Source organism: Copidosoma floridanum, unplaced genomic scaffold (assembly GCF_036245765.1).
Source record: "Copidosoma floridanum isolate Cflo_tuat_1 unplaced genomic scaffold, Cflo_Japanese_pri ptg000015l, whole genome shotgun sequence".
NCBI classification, from domain to species: Eukaryota; Metazoa; Arthropoda; class Insecta; order Hymenoptera; family Encyrtidae; genus Copidosoma; species Copidosoma floridanum.
Window position 1 is genome coordinate 22,191 of NW_028321892.1, and position 21,794 is coordinate 43,984.

Consider the following 21,794-nt stretch of genomic DNA (forward strand, 5'->3'; position numbering starts at 1 on the left):
TTTGGTTTTAGTGAAGTAAACATTAAATAACTTGATAAATTTTGTCTTTTGTTAAAGCGTTTTATTTTAAAATTATTTCGAATTTTGATCAAAATTAAATATGAAGAACTATTAAAAATACAAATTCCATCATCATCCATGTAACCCATGTAGCTATGTCAATGTTCTATGGTGTGTACTGTATCAATTTTAGGACTCCCATACACTGTCTACATGAGATTATGATTTACTAATTTAATGTTTATTTGTTAACAATTATATTGTTCTTAAGGTTTGCTATCGTAATAAAATAAAAAAAGCTATTAAAAGTTTTATTTTATCGTGTTACAAACGTAGTACCAGAACTGACACTACGCTAGTAGTATTTTAATTTATGAACCTTATCCATACAACAGTATACCAGCTATGTACTCTACTGCTACATCGAGATACCTAGTAATCTGTAACTAATAAAAGTTTATCTACCTAATTCTTGTACTAAAAACTAAGTACCTATATCAACGTACATTGTGCTATTGTAAGTCCAATGTTTACGGTTAGTATTTCTGTAGATGGAGTAAAAGTGTTATTTTCTAACTATTACATTTAAATTACAATATATAAGGAATAATACAGCATTTATCGTAAATGGGTAATTCTGTTGTAACTTGCTCAGATCGACTTAAAAATTTTTCAAAAAGAAGTTGGTTGAAAAACAACTTTTCCATAGTATTTATACTGCACACAACATTAGTCACAAATATCTAAAGGGATGCAACTACAAAATTAACTAGTCAAAAGTTATACGAAATTTTATAAAAGTCAGTTTTCACCGATTTTTGAATAATTGTATCTCTTGCTAACACACGTAGCTAAGCTCCTTAAACAGTTTAAGTGTTCTTATTGTCCTAAATAAAAGCTGGGGTCAAGATCTATTGATTAACAAAATTTTGGTTTCATTTTGTGCCTTCATTTAAAAGTTACAGCTGTTTCAATTAGAGCGTAAATATCGCTAATAATGTGATTTTGGCTAAAATTCAGTATTTAGTATAAAATCACTTTAACTTTTCATTCAGAGCATAAAATTTATAGATTTGTTTTTTAATCGTCACGACTATGTTTTTGCTTCCATTTAAGCCCAGATGAGGCCACCTAATGGAGTGCACCACTTGGCTACCAACGTTGGAAGTAGCACAACCGTTTTTGCATTTACGTTGCGAAAAGAAGCCAATTGGACGTAGCACTGAGACATGTGTCTCGTCTCTAAGCCTGACAGTGATGAAAAAAAAGTTTGGCTGAGATTGATTGCTCTAAAACGAAAAAATGGCACTTTGAGATGAGGTACGGTCAGAATCAAAAAGTTCGGACTGGAATTTTCAAAGTTTATAGTGCTTGTATGACTCATATACGTATTACAATGACCTGTCCACGCATACTTAATTTACTAGCCTAAGACGCAATCAAAAAAATGTAGTTTGTGTACCTACACGCGTACACCGAGTGGTTGTTCCATGGGGGTTTAGAATAAAATAAAATGTTTGTGCGCACGAAATACGCAAATAGAAGAGCTTGGCTACTCGAGACGTAACAACTTCTGGTTCTACTATCGTGAGGATTTGTTAATTTTAGTCCTATACCTTAAGAAGTGACCATTGGTTAGTATTTCTAATCCAAACTGTAACTAGTTTGAACTGATTTTTGTTAAAACCGGTATTATGATGTAAATCTGCGGACAAAATGTATGCAGTGAAAACTCACTCGTCTTTGTCAATTTTTGGTGGAGCTACAGTACAAATCATATCCCTTATAGCTGGAGTATATAATGCTTGCATACGCAAGTGGCAGATAAGCCTAATTTTTTACCGGTGAAAGTTTTTATGAGAGAAATTAAGGTGTGTACATGGGTCGGATTGTCAAATTTGATTCCAAATGATTGATGGTCTCAATGAAGAAATTAATATATTGGTATAAGACAATATGTCAAGTAAAGTTGACAACGTTTGACATAATTTAACGTTTTTGAAATTTTGGATTTTATCATAGCATGCGAGGGCGAGTACCAGACACAATCTGAGCAAGTTACGGCAGAATCACCCATATATGTCAGAAATGTCTTGTGCAGGTAAAAAGAAGGCGTTATTTGTAAGTTAATTTTTAGATAGTATAATGTTTAAGCATTGCGGTCAATTACTTTTATTTATTGCAAGTTGTTAGTTTGCATGCACATAGTATTTATTTTTAAACCTTTTTTTATCATAATTCTAATAAGGGCCATAAGAAAGTCCATTGAACATAAGCATTAATAAAATACAAGCCTATTTATTATTTAATACAAAAATTTTTGAATAAATATATGTTGCTTGTCATATTTAATTTAAACATTTCATTAGAGGTACAAGAAAATTATAGGATATGGAAGAACTGGCAAATCAATTCTCAACTTATTTGTGAAAAAATATTGTGATTCAATATTTGGTTAGCCTGAAATGTTATACGTCCTTTGGCTCAAAATTATCTAAGCAAATAAAACTAAAAATGAATCAAAGTCAACCAAATCATAGTAATCTTGTAAGTCAAGAATGTGAGCCTTGTCCACGATCTCAACAGTTAAGTTGCAGTGATGGTTCGGTATATGCTCCTCTCATTTCAGAACAGTCTAAAGAAATTGAAATAGTAGAATTATCATTTCCTATACCAACTGCAACTTACTTATACTGCTTTACATGTGGAAAATATTGTTGTATAATACAAGTACCATTGATTGCTTAAAAACAAGTTTTCTCTGACGCAAGGATATACATTTCCAAAGGTAATCGCTGTTGCAATGATCACATTTTCAATAAAACTTCTATAAGGATAAAGTTTATTAAATAAGAGTTGTATCGAGTTTATGTTCAGATGCAGTACATGATTTATCAAAGATGTTAGAGTCAATGTTCGTGTCGGCTGACCAAGAACTCACATATAAGATTGGCGGTCTCACATTTTCTGAAGAGTGAATTAAAGCATTAACTGGTCTTAGTTGGGAAAATGTGATTTGATCACGTGGTACGTTGGTTGACATGAGAGACTCTGAATGCCGAAACATAACTCAAGCAGTTGCTCAAAGCAGAGTGGGTGAGAAGCTTATCTAGTGTGAAAAAGGGTGGAGGTTCAAAACTCTTTGAAAACTGTTTTTTTTTTTTTTTTTTTTTTTTTTTAAGAAAATAAAAAGAATTTAAAAGTGCCAAAAACTATTACGTTGTATGATGTAGTATTAGGGACCAGAAGTACGTTAAAGGGGGTGGGGCGAAGGGAAAGAATCAAAGCAAAATCTACCTCCATTACATTTTTTTGCAAGGTCACCAATCTGAAACCGTTGATTGACTCCATAGGGCAGAACGCGCCTATAAAAGTATACCTTAAAAAACTTACGACAGCAGAAGCAAATTATTCTCCATTAGAAACCATACTTTGACGGGTAGTAAAAGCAGTACATGGTGTAATAAGTCAGAAATAAAAGTGTTTACATTATCACTTTGGTAATAAAATGCTTCCTGATGCAGAAACTTACCGTTAAATAGTGGATTTTTTTATAACTTATTTAGTAAGGGATTTTATGGACATACATAACCACAAGTGAAGTGTTATCGCAAGTCACATGTCACAAAAATGAAGAAAATACGTTAGCTGAGGAAGCAGAACCAGGAAGATGAAGCCGTAGAAAAAGAAAGTTTTTAAAATTGGAGTATCGTGATTTTAAAAATTTTCCAGAAATGATCGAAAGAGATTTAAAAATATCATTTACAGGAACTCACCAGTTACACCAAGCAGTCTTATATTTGGCAGAAGTCATAGATAAAAATAACCAAATTAATAAAGAATACTTAAAAGAGACACCTACAAATTTCAAGTTTAAAGTTCGATCGCAAAACATCTTCAAGAATACATACAATTGCTTTATTGACTACATACCACATACTATTCTATACAGTGCAATACAGGGATACTGCTGTGAGTGTTGAAACGGCATGAGAACAATCAGCGGTTGTTCTCACGTAGCATCAATCATTCACTACTTAGCATATGCGAGATATCAGTCTAAAATAATTAGACCAGCTGAAAAACCATCACAATATTTTTTTTAAGATGATATAATGGAAAAATTAGAGAAAAAAAATTTGCTAATAAAACAAAATTATTATAATAGCTGATACTAAGCTGATATTACTGATGAAAAGTATTAGCATGCTAAAAGTATCTGGATAACTTTTAACATTTAAACACTTGCGCTGAATTCAGCTTCATACTTGAAGACTGATATACTACTACTTGCCGAAGTTTTCGAAAATTTTCGCGGCAGTTGTCTCGAAGCATATGAATTAAACTTAGCTCAATATTCTCCAGCACCTGGTTTTAGTTCAGATGCTATATTGAGGTTTCCAAAGTTTCAAAAATATTTTTGATCTGTAGTTTATTATGAAATAATAGTAATAATAATAATAACAATAATAACGTAATGATAACAATACGTTAGAGAAGTACTTTTAATGTGAAAGATGATGCTGAAACCAGGTGTGTACTCGAAGTAAATCTTTGTTACCCAAAAACTCTCTATACCGCACATAAGGATTTGCCATTCTGGGCTGAGCATGTGACACCTCCAGGATCCAAACAAAAAAGTTATTGACTACCCTAAACTACAAAAAAAAATACACTACACTATTAGGCACTTAAGTAAGGTGTGAGTTATGGCCTCCACGTAACAAACATTTATAGAGCCATAAAGTGTAATTAAAGATCATAGTTAAAAACATACATAGACCGAAAACGTCAGTGAAAACATCAAATTGAAACAAATGACTTTAAGAAGATGTTGTACAAAATATTTATAATGCGGTAAGTAAATAAAAGAGAGGAAAAAAAGGGTGAGCAAATTCACGCCAAGCTTATCAACAAGTGAGCAGAAAGATATGGGGAAGAAGCATTCATTGCACGTTCAAATTTTCATAGTTGTGACACAGGATACCCTTGGTTTTGGGGGGTAAATAGCCTTAATTTTTTTTTTTTTTTTTTAGCATTGTAGTGTGCCTTGGGGCTTGAAATAAAGTGTCCATCAGTTTGTTGGTTCCAAAATTTTCTTTTTGTCCTGATAGGGCCCCAAAGCATCTTTTCTCACGTTTTAATCTTACGTTATCCTTAAAACGCTATTTTGGCCAGGTTCTTTTATACCTGCACAATATTATACTCGTTTATTTTTATTTTGTACATTGTCCAAAATTAAGTTAAAAATGTATTTTTCAAGATTTTTTTTAGTGGTGTGCCAGGTTAAAATATGCAAAAAACTGTTATTTTAACTTCAAGGGATCTTGAACATAACACTTTCTCACGTCTCATTTTGTTTTTCGCCTTTTAGTCATAAAATAAATCTGAAAAAAATTGTGAGTATACATTTTACATTACTTTTGAATAGAATTTTTTTTTTAATTATTGAAGGTGGACGTAACCTCAAAAAAAATTCATTTAACTTTAGAACGCTATTTTTGCCACGTTCTATTATAACTGCACAAAATTTTGTTATCTTATCTTAAAGAACGACAAATAATAATTCGAAAACGTACTTTGTTAGATTTTTTTCACTGGTGTCCCATGTTATAAGGTCAAAAAAACCATTATTTTGACTCTAAAAGATTTAAAATATGGCACTTTCTAATGTCCTACTATTTTCTCGCTTTCTAACTATTAACAAAATTCAAAAAAATTTGTGAGTATACATTTTAACATCACTATTTAAAAAAATAATTTTCCATATTGTTACAGTTGAACATACCCTCGAAGAAAATAATTTCATTTTTAAAACATTATTTTTGCCAGGTTTTGTGGCACCTGCATAACATTTTATTCTTTCTTCTTGTAGAGCGTCGAACAATAAGTCGAAAATGAGTTTTTAAAAATTTTTTTAGTAGTGCGCCATGTTCAAGAATGCAAAAAAACCGTTATTTACTTAAATTTGGTTCTTCTTAACCTACATCCCATCTTTAATATTATAAACATATCTTTTTTGTACAAAAATAAATAACTTGAGGTTTTGCAAGAAATAACAGTAAACAACTGTACGGAAGTATAGAAACTCTGTAAAGATCTTGCTGAAAAAATCCAGTTGGATTTTTTAATTTTTTTTTGAATAGTGACGTGGTGTGCTGCTTGTCTCCGATATTTTTAGCACCTCTAACTACTTTTAAGCAATATAGATTTATCGTTCTATCACTTTGTAGTAACAATATAGGCATGATACAAGTACTATATAAGATAGATCTATGCGCATGTTTACCTGAATCTTCCAATCAGACAAGGAGCCCGTATATCGTCATATCCAATCAGATTTCGAAAATGTTTTACGAGATCAAACATTTTAATGGAATTTAAATTATGTTTTGTCGTCTTGTACCATGGATGTAGGGATAGAAGTAATAGAACTGCCTGTGGTGGTAGGGACTATAAATGGCAGAGCAAACCAGCACTATGTAGCCCTATCCGCCACACTGACCTTCGACCCAATGTATTACTGGCGAGTGTTCTGGAAACCCCGCCAACAGTAAATGTTGTATGTTTGTTGACTGTTGACCACCTGTTGATCAAAAAAAGGCCTCTTTTTTATTTTAAGTCGTATGCTTACTGCTGGCGTGATTTGCGGAACTACATTAATGCCAGTAAACTACACCAACGCTTTCTAATCATTCAAGTTTGCCAGGTTGCATACACTTTAGTGCTGGCAGCGATGGCGAATGGGGCTTATTGTTCCGCCATGCACTCAGCATTACATAGGAGGTAAGCGTACATTTTATATATCTGTATTTACCTGCTGCACGTGCATTATATGTATATAAATATACAGAATACACGCTTGCCCCCTATGTGATAACAAGTAATATTGGTGGGACAATAAGCCCTATATACCCAAAGTGAACTGACCTATCTTTTGCCTATATTAAAATTGGAGATCTATACAAAATCACACGGAATCAAATTTATTGACGGAATGCAAAGGATTAGTGGTTTATGATAAAGAACTAAAGGACTGAACTGAAACTGGACTATAATACAGCGTACTTTGCTATTATGCATTCCCTCATAGTACAGAGCATCTAAAAATCTTGTGTGCTATTGAGGATTTGCATAAACCTTCGTCACTGGGAGTTAAACTCCAACGATTAGTTACTGTTTCAACCGTCCAGGTTTTGAAGGCAAAACCATCGTTTAATTAAATTTGTGCAGACTGCCTATTCATTTATTTTCTGATTAAGAAATGGAGCTCTAAGCAATTTTTTACGAATAAATTGCAAAATCTGCAAACGATTTCGCAATTTTAAGTATTTTTTCATTTATTGCTACATGCAAGTTGTTCACACGGTTCACGGAGCTCTTATGCGCGCATGTGCCAGGGTACAAACAGGCGCCAACCCGCTTGAAATAAGTATACAATTGGGTTGGTGACTCAGCCGCTGTCAACTGACGTCCTGGAATATGCGCAAATAATCAACGTAATTCAGCGCTTAATTAACGCAGTTAAGTGATATACTTCCAAATACACCTATGTATATACCCAATGGGCAGAAAATTCGTATACTTACGTTGTTTGCGGTGCTGAATACGAATTTGAGGAAAAAAAATACTTTCTATATATAATTAATTATAGTTAAATTGTTGATTAATTTTAAAATGGTAAGAGTTTTATTTTACTTTTATTTATTATCGCTTTACGGCCAACTGACACAAATCAAAGTATATATTATTCACTCTTATCAGCTTGGTAGCTGATACGCTCTTCACATAAGCGTTATCTTCATAACCAATAACCTATTATTGAAAAAATAAACAGTTGTTGTCCCCTATGGAATATATTTTCCATATATCCCGGAATTTCCATAAATATTTTATCTTGAATGATTTTATTTAGGCAAGCTGTTTTGACGTCTAGTTAACATGTGTCCAGGTTGTGCTTGTTTATTACAGCCAAAACTGCTCTTATTACGGCCAGTCTCGATACGAGTGCGTATTTTTCTTGTATATCGTAAGAGTTTTTATCTTTAAATTCTCTGATTACCAGTCTCGCTTAGTATTTCACGGTCCCATTGCCTTCACATTTTCTTTCAAATACTTAACTAGAGTCAATTAAATTGGGTTTTTGTCCTTTTCTGTCTCGATTGGATCTATTTACAAGTTCCCATACGTTGTTTTTGTACGTGGATCCAAGTTCCTCCTCAATGGCCAATTTGCATTAAGTCTTGTCATCTGTATTTATGGCTTCACTGAAATTAGATTGATCCATATGAATCTTTGCCAGCAGAGCATGAAGTAGTTTATCCTGAGCTCTGATGGTTCCGCAACAGTGTGCCGTCACATTTTTCTCCAGATCCTTATGGCCGAAAGCAATCTGCTTATTTAGTTCTGTTGTAACTTCCACTTCTGAAATACTTGAATTAAGTATCGATTTTTGCACTTTCTTTGTTTGAAACGATCTCAACTGTTCCTTAATTTTTCTAGGGTCTTCCTCTTCCTTTTTTTGCTTCTCTCTCTCCATTCTCTTCGATTCTTCTGTCTCAGCTTCAGTAAATTCTACCCACTATTTATCATAATCGATGGGCTTGGAAACTTACTGCCAATTTTTCATTCTGTTTATTTCATACTTATGTTTATACACCAATCTTTCGTTGAACCTTACGTCTCTACTATCATAGAATTTGACAGTCTCAAATTTGAGTCTGAAGTCAGAAGTCAGTCTTGAATAATCATCTATGAAGACAGCTATAAACCTGTAGCCTTTTAGAAAAGTCTGTGGGCTTGTTGGTCCCATAGGATCTGAATTGATAACTTCTAACAGTCTCGTTGATTTACCTCATGTGGTTTTAAATGGGAGTTGATTGATTTTTAAGATTAAACATACTTCACATGTCAGAACAGAATCGTCCAATTTTACATCTTTCATGTCTCAAATGTCTGGAAATGGCTTCTGAAATTTCTTTAGATAATTCACTGAAGCATGACCCAGTCTTACATGCCACAATATGGCTTTGTTGTTTCTATTCGATTTTTCTTAGTTGTTTGTAAATGGGCTCTTATCAACTGATAATTCAGAGAATTCAAGGTCACTTACACTATGTAATTTTCGGTCAAGTATCGAACATTTGAAATTCATTTCGGTCCCATTTTTGACTGTCACATCTGTATTGATCACGTCATGTTCTTTATCAATTGAACTTACTTTCTGACTTTTATTAGTTTCAAAATTGTCATTAACATGGATGTTTTTTTTGTGCTGTTACGCTGCATGTCTGATATTTTAACCTTTTATTATTATTGTCCGTCGCCAAATATGCCAGTCTTCTTTCGTTACTGTCATTGTTTTTAGTCTTAAAACTGTTCCCATTAAGTTCTAACTCTATAGTCCAATAGGGTTTTTTATATATTCCGCTCAAAAATATTTCATTGGATTTGGGGTTGAATAAATCGATTTTTTCGTTGTCTTAATATACGGTTAAGCTAGACTCAACAAATTGTCTAAGGAATAAGATGTTTTCAGCAAACGTTTCAGCACAAGTAACGTTGTTTAGTCTCACAACATTATTATCATTTACACCTACTATCAATCCTTCACCTACAATTTTTAGCTCTGCAACTGGGTCTTTATTTGCACCTTTAATAATTGTAAGAACAGTCTCTTTTAATTTATTTTAATATAGTTTGGAGTTGACTAAGTACTCAGTTGCACCAGAATCAGCGGTAAAATTCACTAAAACTTTTGAGTAGGAAGGCGAAACTTGATCACCATCGGATGGACGAGAAAACAAGAATGGAACGGTCACATTTTCAGATTTTTACTCACCTTTACTATTGCTGGATTTTTCATTTGGGGATTTATTTTTAGAATAATCACAGCCTTTGTTATTATCAGTTTTAAGTTTCTTGTGTTTATTGCCGTTATTCAATCCATTTTTGCGCTTGTTATCGTAACTTCTGAAGTTGTGACTGTCTCTTTTATCTTTTTGACTGCGTATAAGATCTCAGCTTTTGTTATTATTGTTTCTTTTGTCATTTGATTAACCTCTGCATTTAGCATTATGCTCCATTACTCTTAGAAACAAAAGCTTGCAACTGCGGCATTGCTTTCTGCCATCTGTCCTTTGACAATCACAGGACTTATAGCCATGAGCATCACTCTTGAAGCATCGATCTCTATTCTGATTATGATCAGTCTCAGCCCTGTTTGTAGTCACCGGTCTCTGAGTTGATCACTAGGTTGTTCGGCTGTTTTCAGCGTCTAGGAAATACTTTTTATGATCCTTATAATTAAGCAGTCCTTAATTGTTACTTTCTTTTACAAAATAAAGTATTTGCAGATCTCGAACCCAGCCAACAACGGTATTAAAGAAAGCGTCACACTTATTCTCTTCAGGCAAGGCTTGGTTATGTGCATTATTATTGAACTATTTTACTAAGTTTTTAAAACTGTTATAAATTTGGGATGCAGTCTCCTTCGTGGGGTTATATTGAATTGCGTATAAATTCTTTCTTATAGCGTTAGTCGTCAAATTGGACTTGCTTCGTTTGATTTCTTTGATTCTCATTAAAAGTTGTATCGGGTCCTGAATATTAATACTTTTGATATGATAGTCTTTGCTAATCCTGTTTATCAGGATGCTGCACACGAGAATCTTATATTTTTCTGCTACTTCTTCTATTACGTAGGATGGTGGTCTTATTGATTCGTCCGTAGTGTAAGCTAGGTCTTTAGCCAATAACTTAGACATGAGTTTGTCAAGTGAAGTATTTTCGTCCAATTTAAAGTCGTATCTAATTAATGTTTTTTTTATAGTATTCTCAATTTTTACTCTCTTATAAGCTAAGTCACTAAAAAAATATAATCAGTCGCATTTATAGTCTGTCTCTTGTTTGGTTCCGTGAAATCAAATTTGAAATCTACACCTCGCAATTGTTTTTTCGCAGAATGAATGTTTGAATTTTTTATGTTTATCTGGTCGTTACTGTCTCTCTAGTGTCTGTTACCAGACGTGCTTGAGCCTAGTGCATTGAGCTTCCTCATGATTTCGCTGAGCATGCCTCTCTGCTTTGTAAGCTCCTCGGTCACAGCGTTCGAAAAATCGTTGAATTTTTGGTCAGCATCTTCTCTGAAGGCTACCATTTCTGATTTTTCCTCATAATAGCATTTAGTCAATCTGTCTACCTTTTCATTGAGTTTATCATATTTCATGCTTAATACTGGGACATTAGAATCATTTTGATCGACCGAATTTGTTATATTTTTGTGATGATGACTTATCACTGTCGAACTAGTAATATATTTGTCCTTCTTGGGTAAGTATTAAAGAATAATTAGATGTTTCATAACCTGGTTTGACTTGATGTGTAATAAATTTTTATAGGGAGTCCCAGTACTTTTAAAAACTATCAAGTCCGAAAGTCATCGTTGTTCAGTCTCTCTCTGTCTCTGGACGTTCTCAGCCAATTTTGGGTTTATTTTTTGTCACATGCTTAATATTTTTTCACTAGATGTGCAAGCAGTCGCATCCACAGTCTCAGCAGCAGTCACTTCGACGGTCCCAGCAAACATCTCATTAGTGGTCTCTCTAACAGCCTCACCAACGGATCCAAAAATAGTTTTGTCAATAGTCGCGCTAACGGTCCCAGCAATCGTCTCAGCAGTTGCTCCAACATTCCCATCATCCTTCGTAGATTTATTAAGATTTTCTAGGGATGCACGAGATTCTAGCGATCCGATCTCGATCAGGCTTTTGTTGTCAACCTTCAGAAGGTTAGAGGTAAGCTTGATTCTGCCCAGTCTCGAAAAGATTCCTACCACCTTACTGAATTCCTGAATCTTGAATGCATTTTTCTCTGAAAGGAATTACAAATTTTAAAGTATGTGTTGTCAGGCTCAGCTAAGTTTGACTAATTACAAGTCAAAACAAGCAGAGCGAAGCAAAAGCCTGCGAAACCGTACACAAAACTCCCGCCCCAACTATCGTGTTGATCAGACACGATGGCCAAGGATATTGTGAATAACCCACCAATTTTTGCGAGGATGTCGTGTTGATCCTTAAGCAGAACGAACTCGCCTTGAAATTTGGCAGTGACTTTGCTTTTTGCATGCTTTTTGCCCACTTCGATTGCTTTCGCATACAATTTTGACACGATACCGAAGTCTTGTTTGTCCAGGTGCTTATCTCCTAAAATTTTAGTACACAGTCACAATGTAATAAAAACACACCATTGTGCGAATACATGCATATGTCTCAGAAAGCAACGCCATGCACGTGCCCACGCATATCTAGCCGAACACAGATATTGAGCAATGCACACACATGCACGGTGGAGTCTTAGAGACAAACAGATAGAGACCGAACGAAAGAGAGAGAGGAAAATAGTTCGGGCCCACGATAACGATCTAAGCTACGATTGAGTAGTGCCAACTAAGTGTATGTGATAAGGCAGAACGTCTCTTGCCCCACACACACCCACTCCACAACTTCCGAAGCCAGCGCGCCAAGCGCGAGCAAGACCACTCCCCTTGCCCTCCCCCCTCACGACTGTGCCATTAATTATTCTTGCTAAACCTCGGCAAATTTCTTAATCACATTACGTGTTTTCAAGATGAAGTGGAAACTAAAAATAACAAAGACCTACCTTTGGCCCCTTCACCAGTCTCCACCTCTGGCTCCTTTCTCTCGGACGACAGGTTCAATGGCACCACGTCCGCCTCGACGTCCTCACCATTCTGCACACTTCCAGCATAGAAAATCATGACATCGACCTCCAGGTGGCTCAGCCTTTCCTTGTAACTGGCCCCTCTTACTCACGGTCTTAGTTCTTCTTTCTCTTCTCTTCACGTGCAGGCTTACCAGAAACGCGCCAGCACAGTCACATGCACAAAATAAAAAAACAACACAACAAATTATTGTTCGTGCAGTGGTCACATGCCTGGGCTCATTACCTGATGGAATAGTGGCTTTGGGAGGGTGAGAATAATTGTAGTAGAGCGTGGTATTTTAAGTTAAAAAAAAGAAACTTGATTATGTGTTTAGTACAGAGAGCTGTTGGACACTGCTTGCCGCAGCCACTTAGCTGATGCAACGTAAATAGTTAGATAGCAGCGCCACCTATAACAAGTACTAACAAGGCGTGTGCGTTATTTCAAACGATTATTACTACAACATTCATTTCTGTTTCAGGTGCAGTATTAATGGACGAATAGTCAGTGGCTTTATTTGCTCAAAGACGTCTTGGGTTGTAAAATAAATTTTTTTAAAGAAAAAGTTTAACCTATAAAATAGATATTTATATTTATTGTTACGTCGAAGACGGCGTAATAGTAAATTTTGTATTTAGGCCTAAGCTTTCGCTCAATAGCCTGGGGACACGACAGCAAGGGTTGAGGACGAGGCACTAGGGTAGGAACAGGGTAGATGATTAAAGAAGGGTTAGCTAGCTACTTGGCCATCGGTATTTGTACCCATGGCACGTAACTTAGCGTTGCTTGATTTTTAAATAGAGGCTAGTTGTTTGGCCATCGGTATTTGCACCAACCGGCACACAACTTAGCGTTGCTTGATTTTTAAATAGAGGCTAGTTGTTTGGCCATCGGCATTTGCACCAACCGGCACACAACTTAGCGTTGCTTAATTTTTAAATGGAGGCTAGTTGTTTGGCCATCGGCATTTGCACCAACCAGCACACAACTTAGCGTTGCTTGATTTTTTAAATTAATTTTTTTTGAATTAAAATTTTTTTTTTCACCACCTGCTTGGCCATTAATATCCGGATTAAACGGCACGCAAAAGTGGGTTTTACGAAGAGAAAAAAAAAACTATTAGGGAATATATAAGAATTAAGTTTAAAAAGTATTGTTACTTATTTTTATTGGAAAGAAAAAAAAGGGGGGAATATAAGTGGCTCTCGAGGCAAGATCCGGGTGGCTGGATATAATTTAAATCGAAATTGTGGACCGGATTCTTCAGGTCACGAATAGACTTCGACTGGATTCTCCAGGTCGTGTATTCCAGTCTGGCTACTACTCTCGGTGTTTTACCAAGCTGGCCTGACCATTGAATGCATCGACCGGGTTCTCCAGGTCGTATGCCTTTAGTCTGGCTACTGCTCTAGGTATACACCCAAGCTGGCCTGACCATTGAACGAATTTTTTTGAAACTGAGCTGCTCGTGCAGGAGGCCATGGGCTTATATAGCCGAAGATCTTACCTCCTTATCACTGCCACTACGGCCAGAGACGACGAGACGCACATAGGTTCTTAAAATTAGTCTGCATCATCTCATGGCAGGGAGAGGGAAATATTTCCTATATGCTTTCCGTCTTCCTTTACATATGTTGTTTTGGTTTTGGGGTGACGCTTACTTGCTAAAGAATATAGTATAGTAACTATACTGATCCCAGTTCTTGCTTATCGGGATTAGATCGTATTATAGTTCGCGTTATTTTTCGGCTTGGCGTCTCTGGATATGTGAGTGTTAGAGAAAGAAGGTGGTAGGAGTATAGCATGCTGTTGTCAAGTCGCGTTGCATAAACGCTGGCCGATGTGTAGATCAACATCCCGGCTCGCGCGTCAGGTTATTTACGAATGGTTAGGACACAGAAGAGGGAAAGGATAGAAAATTATTAAATTTCATCAGGCGATGTCGACGTATAAGGAGGGAGGGAGATGTAGACTAGTTCTTCTTTGTCTTGCTCGGTTTCTCCTTATTTGTGTGTCACGAAGCCTTAGTTTTGGTACTTGGTGTATGTGTGCGTGTATGTCATTTAGCTTACTACGAAAACGCGGCTTTACGAGGTGGATAAGGAGAGGAGGAGGGGAAAAAAAAGGTACGTCGAGCGCAGCCTCGATGTAACACTATGTAAGATAAGAGACCCAATTATAAAATTTTTTATAGCATTTCTAATTACAATTGATTTTAAGTTTAATAAAATATTTTATAAATTTAATTTATACTTAAAATAATAAATTAATGAATAAGTGTACATCATTTCGTAAAAACTTATCATAGAAAAGTTGAGCAGTTTGACCTTAACAGCATGACAGTCAGCACCTAGCACAAGAGTGGAGCTCTGGTGAACAAACGAGTGCAGAGAGCGTGCCACTGCCTGCACCATACTAACTACTCCACTACCTAAGCTACTGTAAGCATTGGGTAGAAGAGCTTTCCCTTAGAGTTGTTGTTTTATTGAACTTTACCTTTAATTTAGCAGTGGTTGTTAGAAAATTTTTTAAAATTCTTTAATCATTTATTTACAACCACGGTAAGTACACTGAATTCACTTGATTTAAGGTCTTATGATGAATCGCTAAGTTTTCATGGTGGAGAGTATTTCACGAATTAGGACTTATACCGTATAGATCTTTCACATATTAGCCAAAATACAAAAATAAAAAAAAAAGTCTTATTTCATTAACAACTGCTAATTGTTTATTAAAACTATCTAATCTTTTATTATTTTCATAAAAAATCAATAACCTTTTGTGATTATTAAGATATTATATAGAAAAAAACCAATACAAAGCTGAAAAATTTTTATAAATTCTAGTGTCGTTTTTACATGTAGTACTAACAAATACTCTTAATCTTATTTTTTACAGCAAATGAAATGAGTTCTGCAAATAAAGAGACTATGAATAAAATACGTAAACAAAATAATACTAAATGTTGTAAGTTTCAATTTTTTCTGTGCAAGAAAAAAAATGAGTATTTGAAAACAATTTAAACGAAAGATCAGGCTGAAGAGTTTTTCAAGACTTATAACTGTTATGTCTAACCAAATTACACTTTTTGTGAAACATCTTTCTTGAAACTAAGGTATGAAAAGAGTCAACTTTGTCAAAATCTTACAACAGAAGACACTGATTTAAACTTATTTTTCGTTTGGTTGTCGAAGCTGTACATAAGGTTCTTGCATAAAATATAAACTGTTACATCATCAATTCAGAAATCAAGCCCTTCCAAATGCTGGAACATACTGTCAAGTAGGATGTTTCGTTCAAAATATCACTGGACCATGACTCAATTCAGACAATAATAAATTAGATGTAATTGTCAAAACAAGAAGGTCGCAGACTAATGCCGTTAATTATTTAGCTAAAAAATAGCGGATTTAAACTACAATCAGAAATCAGTACCATTTAGAAAAATATTTTCTTCTGCTGTACTTGACTTCTCAGAACTAACATTGGAAGAACTAGAACTTTTCTTCATGAGATTCAATCAATTACAGCAAGCTATTTTCTATTTAGGAGGAGTGCTTTGAGATAAAAATACTCTTCTCATAAGTTTCTCAAAAGCTGATCCAGGTATTTTAAGATTTGAAGTAAGATCTAGGCATGTTAATACAAGAACTTACAAATGTAATATCCATTACGATCTTAATAAGGACAATATAACTGCAATAAAAAAATACTGCTGCAGCTGTGCTATAATGGCCCATGAACAACTGAATGTTGCTCTCATGCTGCTGCACTTCTGTATCATTTATTATATGGCAGATACTTGTCGAACGTGATTCAACCCGCTAAAGTACTGACTTATCCATTTAACATTAATAACGTGTATCCAGTGATCAATGAGGACAGTAATGAAAATTAGAATTCTAAGTTATTTGTAATGCAGAAAGGTATTTACATTTTCATCCAATTTAATATTATACTATTTAATTCAGCAAAGCTACTATAAAGTATTATTGCAACGCAAATGAAGGTGACTTTAGAAAAATACACCGAAATCTGTAAAATATTTTACACGTGCATGCATAGTATAAAACACCTTTAAACTTAAAATACCATTTCTAATGTGGATCAAGGCAAAGACTCACAACAAAAACCTAACGTGTTATTTACTATACCCCAACGATGGTGTGAAAATTCATGACAGATATTAAGATTCTGTAAGGTACAACCAGTGAACATTGCTTAAGCTTAATTAATAACTACTTTATTTTTTCTTTTTTTTTTTAAGAAATAAGCTTATATGAAAAAATGATAGCTTGAAATGTCGGTAATATCATTATTAACCTGCGAAAAGGGTATGGATGTTAAATTGATAGGTATGCAGATACATTATAGTGGTAGAAATACGTAAGAATTTGCATTTTAATTACGTGTGATAAAAAGCTACACATAAGGTCCCTTGAAGTCTATATAACAGTTTTTTGCATTCTTGAACATGGTGCATCACTAAAACAAATCTTTAATAGTACGGTTTTAACTTATTATGTGACGCTTTTCAAAATAGAAAAATAGAATTATATGCAGGTATAATAAAACTAGGCCAAAAAGTGTTTTTAAATTAAAATAATTTTTTATGAGGTTATGTTCAACTCTGTTTATCAAAAAAAAACTTTAACTAAAGATAAATAAAAAATTCTATGTTCATAAATTTTTTATAGTTTTGTTAATTATGATAACGCGAGAAAAATAATAAGATATTAGAAAGTAGTGTGTTTAAAGTCCCTTGGAAGCAAAATAACGGGTTTTTTGCATTTATGAACATGGTGCCTTACTGAAAAAAAAATTTTTTAAAATAAGTTTTCGACTAATTTTTGGATAGTCTACAAGATGGGGAGTAAAATTTTTCTGTAGGTATTATAAAACCTGGCAAAAGTTACGGTTTTAGGTTTTAATAACTTTTTTCAGGGTTATGTTCAACTCCAATTATTGAAAAAAAACATTTAACTTAACACTTTTTTACGTCTTGTTATGTTTCTATCGCTGTAATGATTCACAAAATCTAAAAAAATTTATAAGTATACAACTTTTAATAAGTTTTAAGGTCCCTTGGAGTCAAAGTAACAAATTTTTGCAGTTTTTTACATAGCAAACCACTGAGAAAAGTTTAAAGATATACGTTTTGAACTCGATCTTGGATGTTCTTCAAAATAGAAAAGTAAAATTTTGTGCAGGTATAGTAGAACCTGACCAAAATAGCGCTTTAAAAATGAAATAATTTTTTTCATGGTTATGTTTAACTTCAATAATTAAAAAAAAATCTCTTTTTAAAAGATATTTAAAACCGTACAATTATCAAGTTTTACAGATTTTTTTATCAGAAATCCCTATCAGGACCTAAAAAGTTTCTAAAACCTACAATCTGGTGGACCCTTTATTTTAAGCCCTTAAAAATACTTCAATGCAAAAAAAAAAGATAAAAACTAAGGCCATTTTATCCCTAAAGACAGAGAATACCCTTTGAGGAGCAGCTTGTGACGTAGCAAAATTTGCTTCACAATTTTTGCACGTTACTGTCGACGCCCCTATTCTGAAACCAATTCGTGTTTCTAATGGGATCCTCGCATAACCGAAATTTCTAACACTACACACCCGACACACACCAAGGCTAGAAATGTAGCGTGCGTACAAGTGAATGGCATAATGTAAGTGTCGAAGCGTCAGCACGTAAGAATGATCCGGAAGGTAAGGTAGATGCCAGATAAACCGTTTGCGCACAAGTAGGTGATTGGACGAGGGACAAGGGGATACCGACACAAGGGTCAAGGAGTAGAGCGCAAAACGAAAAGGGCGAAGGAATAGGGCCAGTAGAGTTTTGACTGTCAAGAGAGAGAGCTGTCGAGCGCAAAGAGAGTGTCTGTGCCATTTTGCTTTCTCGTTTTCGTGGCCGGTACTCGAGACGAGCATCTCGTTGGCAATTTCTTTTTCCTAGGGCATACGCAGAGATCGGGAAGGGGTCAAGCTGTACGACGGAGAAACGCGACAAGTGTGTGCAGGAGCGGAAGTCACGGCACCCGAGGTACCGTGAGAGCGAGCGAGAAGAGAGGAGAAATAGGGCTGATCCAAGCCTGCTTGGCCCTAAGCGCTGGTCGCCCCGCCGATGAGACGTCCTCCTCTGGCAACCCTAGCCAAACCGAGAAAGAGGGGGCCTTACGCAGCTGGGGAGCAGGATCAAGGGACTCCGGGGCGTCAACTTCCTGGAGAACCATCCACGACGACACAGCCGGCTCATTCGCCTGTGAGAGTCAAGTAGCTCAATTCAAGGTACCATGAATAGGCTAGTGGGGACACAAAAGGGAAGGAAAGACATCGACAGTCAATAGCGAGGGTAAGAGTCACGAGACTGGGATAGGGAGCGTGGAGAGTGCGCCCCGGTCGGGCCTCCACCGAGACGTGGAGATGGGCACGTCGAGCCAGCGTGTGTGAGGGAGGGACAGGGACCAAGCGAAAGAGACAGAGAGTAGAGTATAGTAGAGTAGAGTTTATTAGGCTAAGGACCAACGTTCCAAAGTAGCCTTGTAATGTATACATAGCTGTTTCAGACAGCTTACAGAGGTTTAATAAGGAGCGAGTCCTATTACATTGTGTTCGCAAGTAATATCACATACAGATGAGTAAATTGTTAGTTAGACAATAAATAATACTAAGAACATTACTTAATAATAAGATAAATATAATGCAAACTATACGACAGAGATACCTGCTTACTAAAAGTGAGAGCGACCCCGAACGAGTAAGTGGGATCCCAAGAGTGGAGACAGAAAGGAAGAGAAACAGAGGAAGAAGGAAAGATGAGACTTACACGGATCACAAAGCGGGAAGGAGAGAGGGGGAACCAGTAGGCAGACATCCGACACAGAGGGGTAGGTTGTGTTATTAATAATTATTTATTTAAAAGAGTGGTGTTATTTACCAATAATTATTTATGTTACAGAGTTGCCAGTAAGCACACTGGGTCAACAGGTGATAGGCGCTTGTGTTATTTACTAATAATTATTTATTTAAAAGAGTGGCCAGTAAGCGCCCTGGGTCAACAGGTGATAGGCGCTTGTGTTATTTAAATAATTATTTATTTAACAGAGTGGCCAGTAAGCGCCCCGGGTTACCACTCTTTTAAATAAATAATTATTAATAACACAACCTACCCCTCTGTGTCGGATGTCTGCCTACTGGTTCCCCCTCTCTCCTTCCCGCTTTGTGATCCGTGTAAGTCTTTCCTTCTTCCTCTGTTTCTCTTCCTTTCTGTCACAACTCTTGGGATCCCACTTACTCGTTCGGGGTCGCTCTCACTTTCAGTAAGCAGGTATCTCTGTCGTATAGTTTGCATTATATTTATCTTATTATTAAGTAATATTCTACTAGGTTGGAGATAAGTCCATACCGTTCGTGGCTCGGGACAACCCCTCTACGGAAAAGAGTTGTGAATCCCAGATTCAAAACTCAGGCCAAACCGCCAAGAATAGACGAAAGCCTATTCTAGGAACCGAAGAGACGGGTAAATTAGATACGCCAAAAGCTAAGGAACGATATTACCTAACGGTGATGAGGACAAAGATTTACAGCACTTTTTGACACGGGAGCTCAGAGTTTGATCTTAGGACCACGTGGAACCGAAGTTTTCAAGGATCGCTTGAAACCTACGACCTTGGCTATGCAAAACGTTAATTAAGTAGACAAATTGGTAACGCAGATACTTTTCCATCAAGAAGGTGTAGTAGGCGAAACTCGGCTGACCGAGCATGTCATTGATGTGCAGGGTACCCCGCCCATCAGACACCAACTCTAACGGATGTCACCTAAGATGCTGGAGATAGCGATTGAAGAAGTCCAGTGATTTGAAAAGGAAGTTGTCATCGAGAGGTCTAATAGTAACTATTCCAGCGCCCCTGTAATGATTTAGAAGCCCGATGGGACTTATAGGTTCTGCATAGACTACCGGGACCTTAATAAGGTGACTAAACGAGATGCCTACACGCGTCCCAGCATGAACTCTGTACTAGACCGTCACAGAAAGGCGAAGTACATATCCAAGGTGGATCTGAGACAGGTGTACTATCAGATACCAATGGAAAGGACTAGTAGACGGTATACGGCCTTCTCTATGCTGGGATCAGGACTTTGGCACTTTCGGAGAATGCCCTTTGGTCTCACTAATGCGCCCATGACCTTCTGGAGGCTGATTAATGCTCTTTTCGGACCGGAACTCCAGCCCTGTGTTTTTAGGTATTTAGATAATATCATTATAGTCACCGACTCATTCAAAGAACATCTTTATTTCCTGGAATTAGTACTAACGAGACTTAAGAAGGCGAGACTAGAAGTGAAAGGGGAGAAATGCGAATTTTGTGTCTCAGAAATAACCTACCTAGGCTACATTCAGATGAAAGAGGGTTAAGACCAGACCCTGTTAAAGCTCAACCAATTCTGGAATACCCGGCACCGACCAATGTCCAGCAGCTACGACGTTTCTTGGGCATGGTCGGATGGTACTCCAGGTTCATAGACCGAGACTCGGATCTGAACATACCCTTGACCCGGCTAATACGAAAAGGGCATGAGTGGACGTGGGACCCTGAGCAACAAGAAGCATTCAACGAGCTCAAAATAGCGCTAACTTCGGCACCCGTGTTAGCGTGCCCGAATTTTGAGCTACCGTTAACGTTGCTAACTGACGCTAGCGATTACGCCTGGGAGCAGTGTTAATCCAGGAGGAACCAGACGGCGAACACCCCATCGTTTATGTGAGCCGAGCTTTGATACCAGCCGAGAAAAACTACTCCACGACGGAGAAAGAAGGTCTTGCCATAGTTTGGGCCATTAACAAGCTGAGATCTTATTTGGAAGGATATGAATTTACAGTGATTATGGATCACAATTCTTTAAAATGGTTGTTTAACCTACCTGAACCGTCTGGGAAAGTGGCCAGGTGGATGATGGATCTGCAGCAGTGGGTTTTCAGGGTGGTCCATTGGAAGAGTGCCCTTAACAAGGTGCCAGATACACTATCTCGCCTATGTAAAGAGGAGATAGAAGA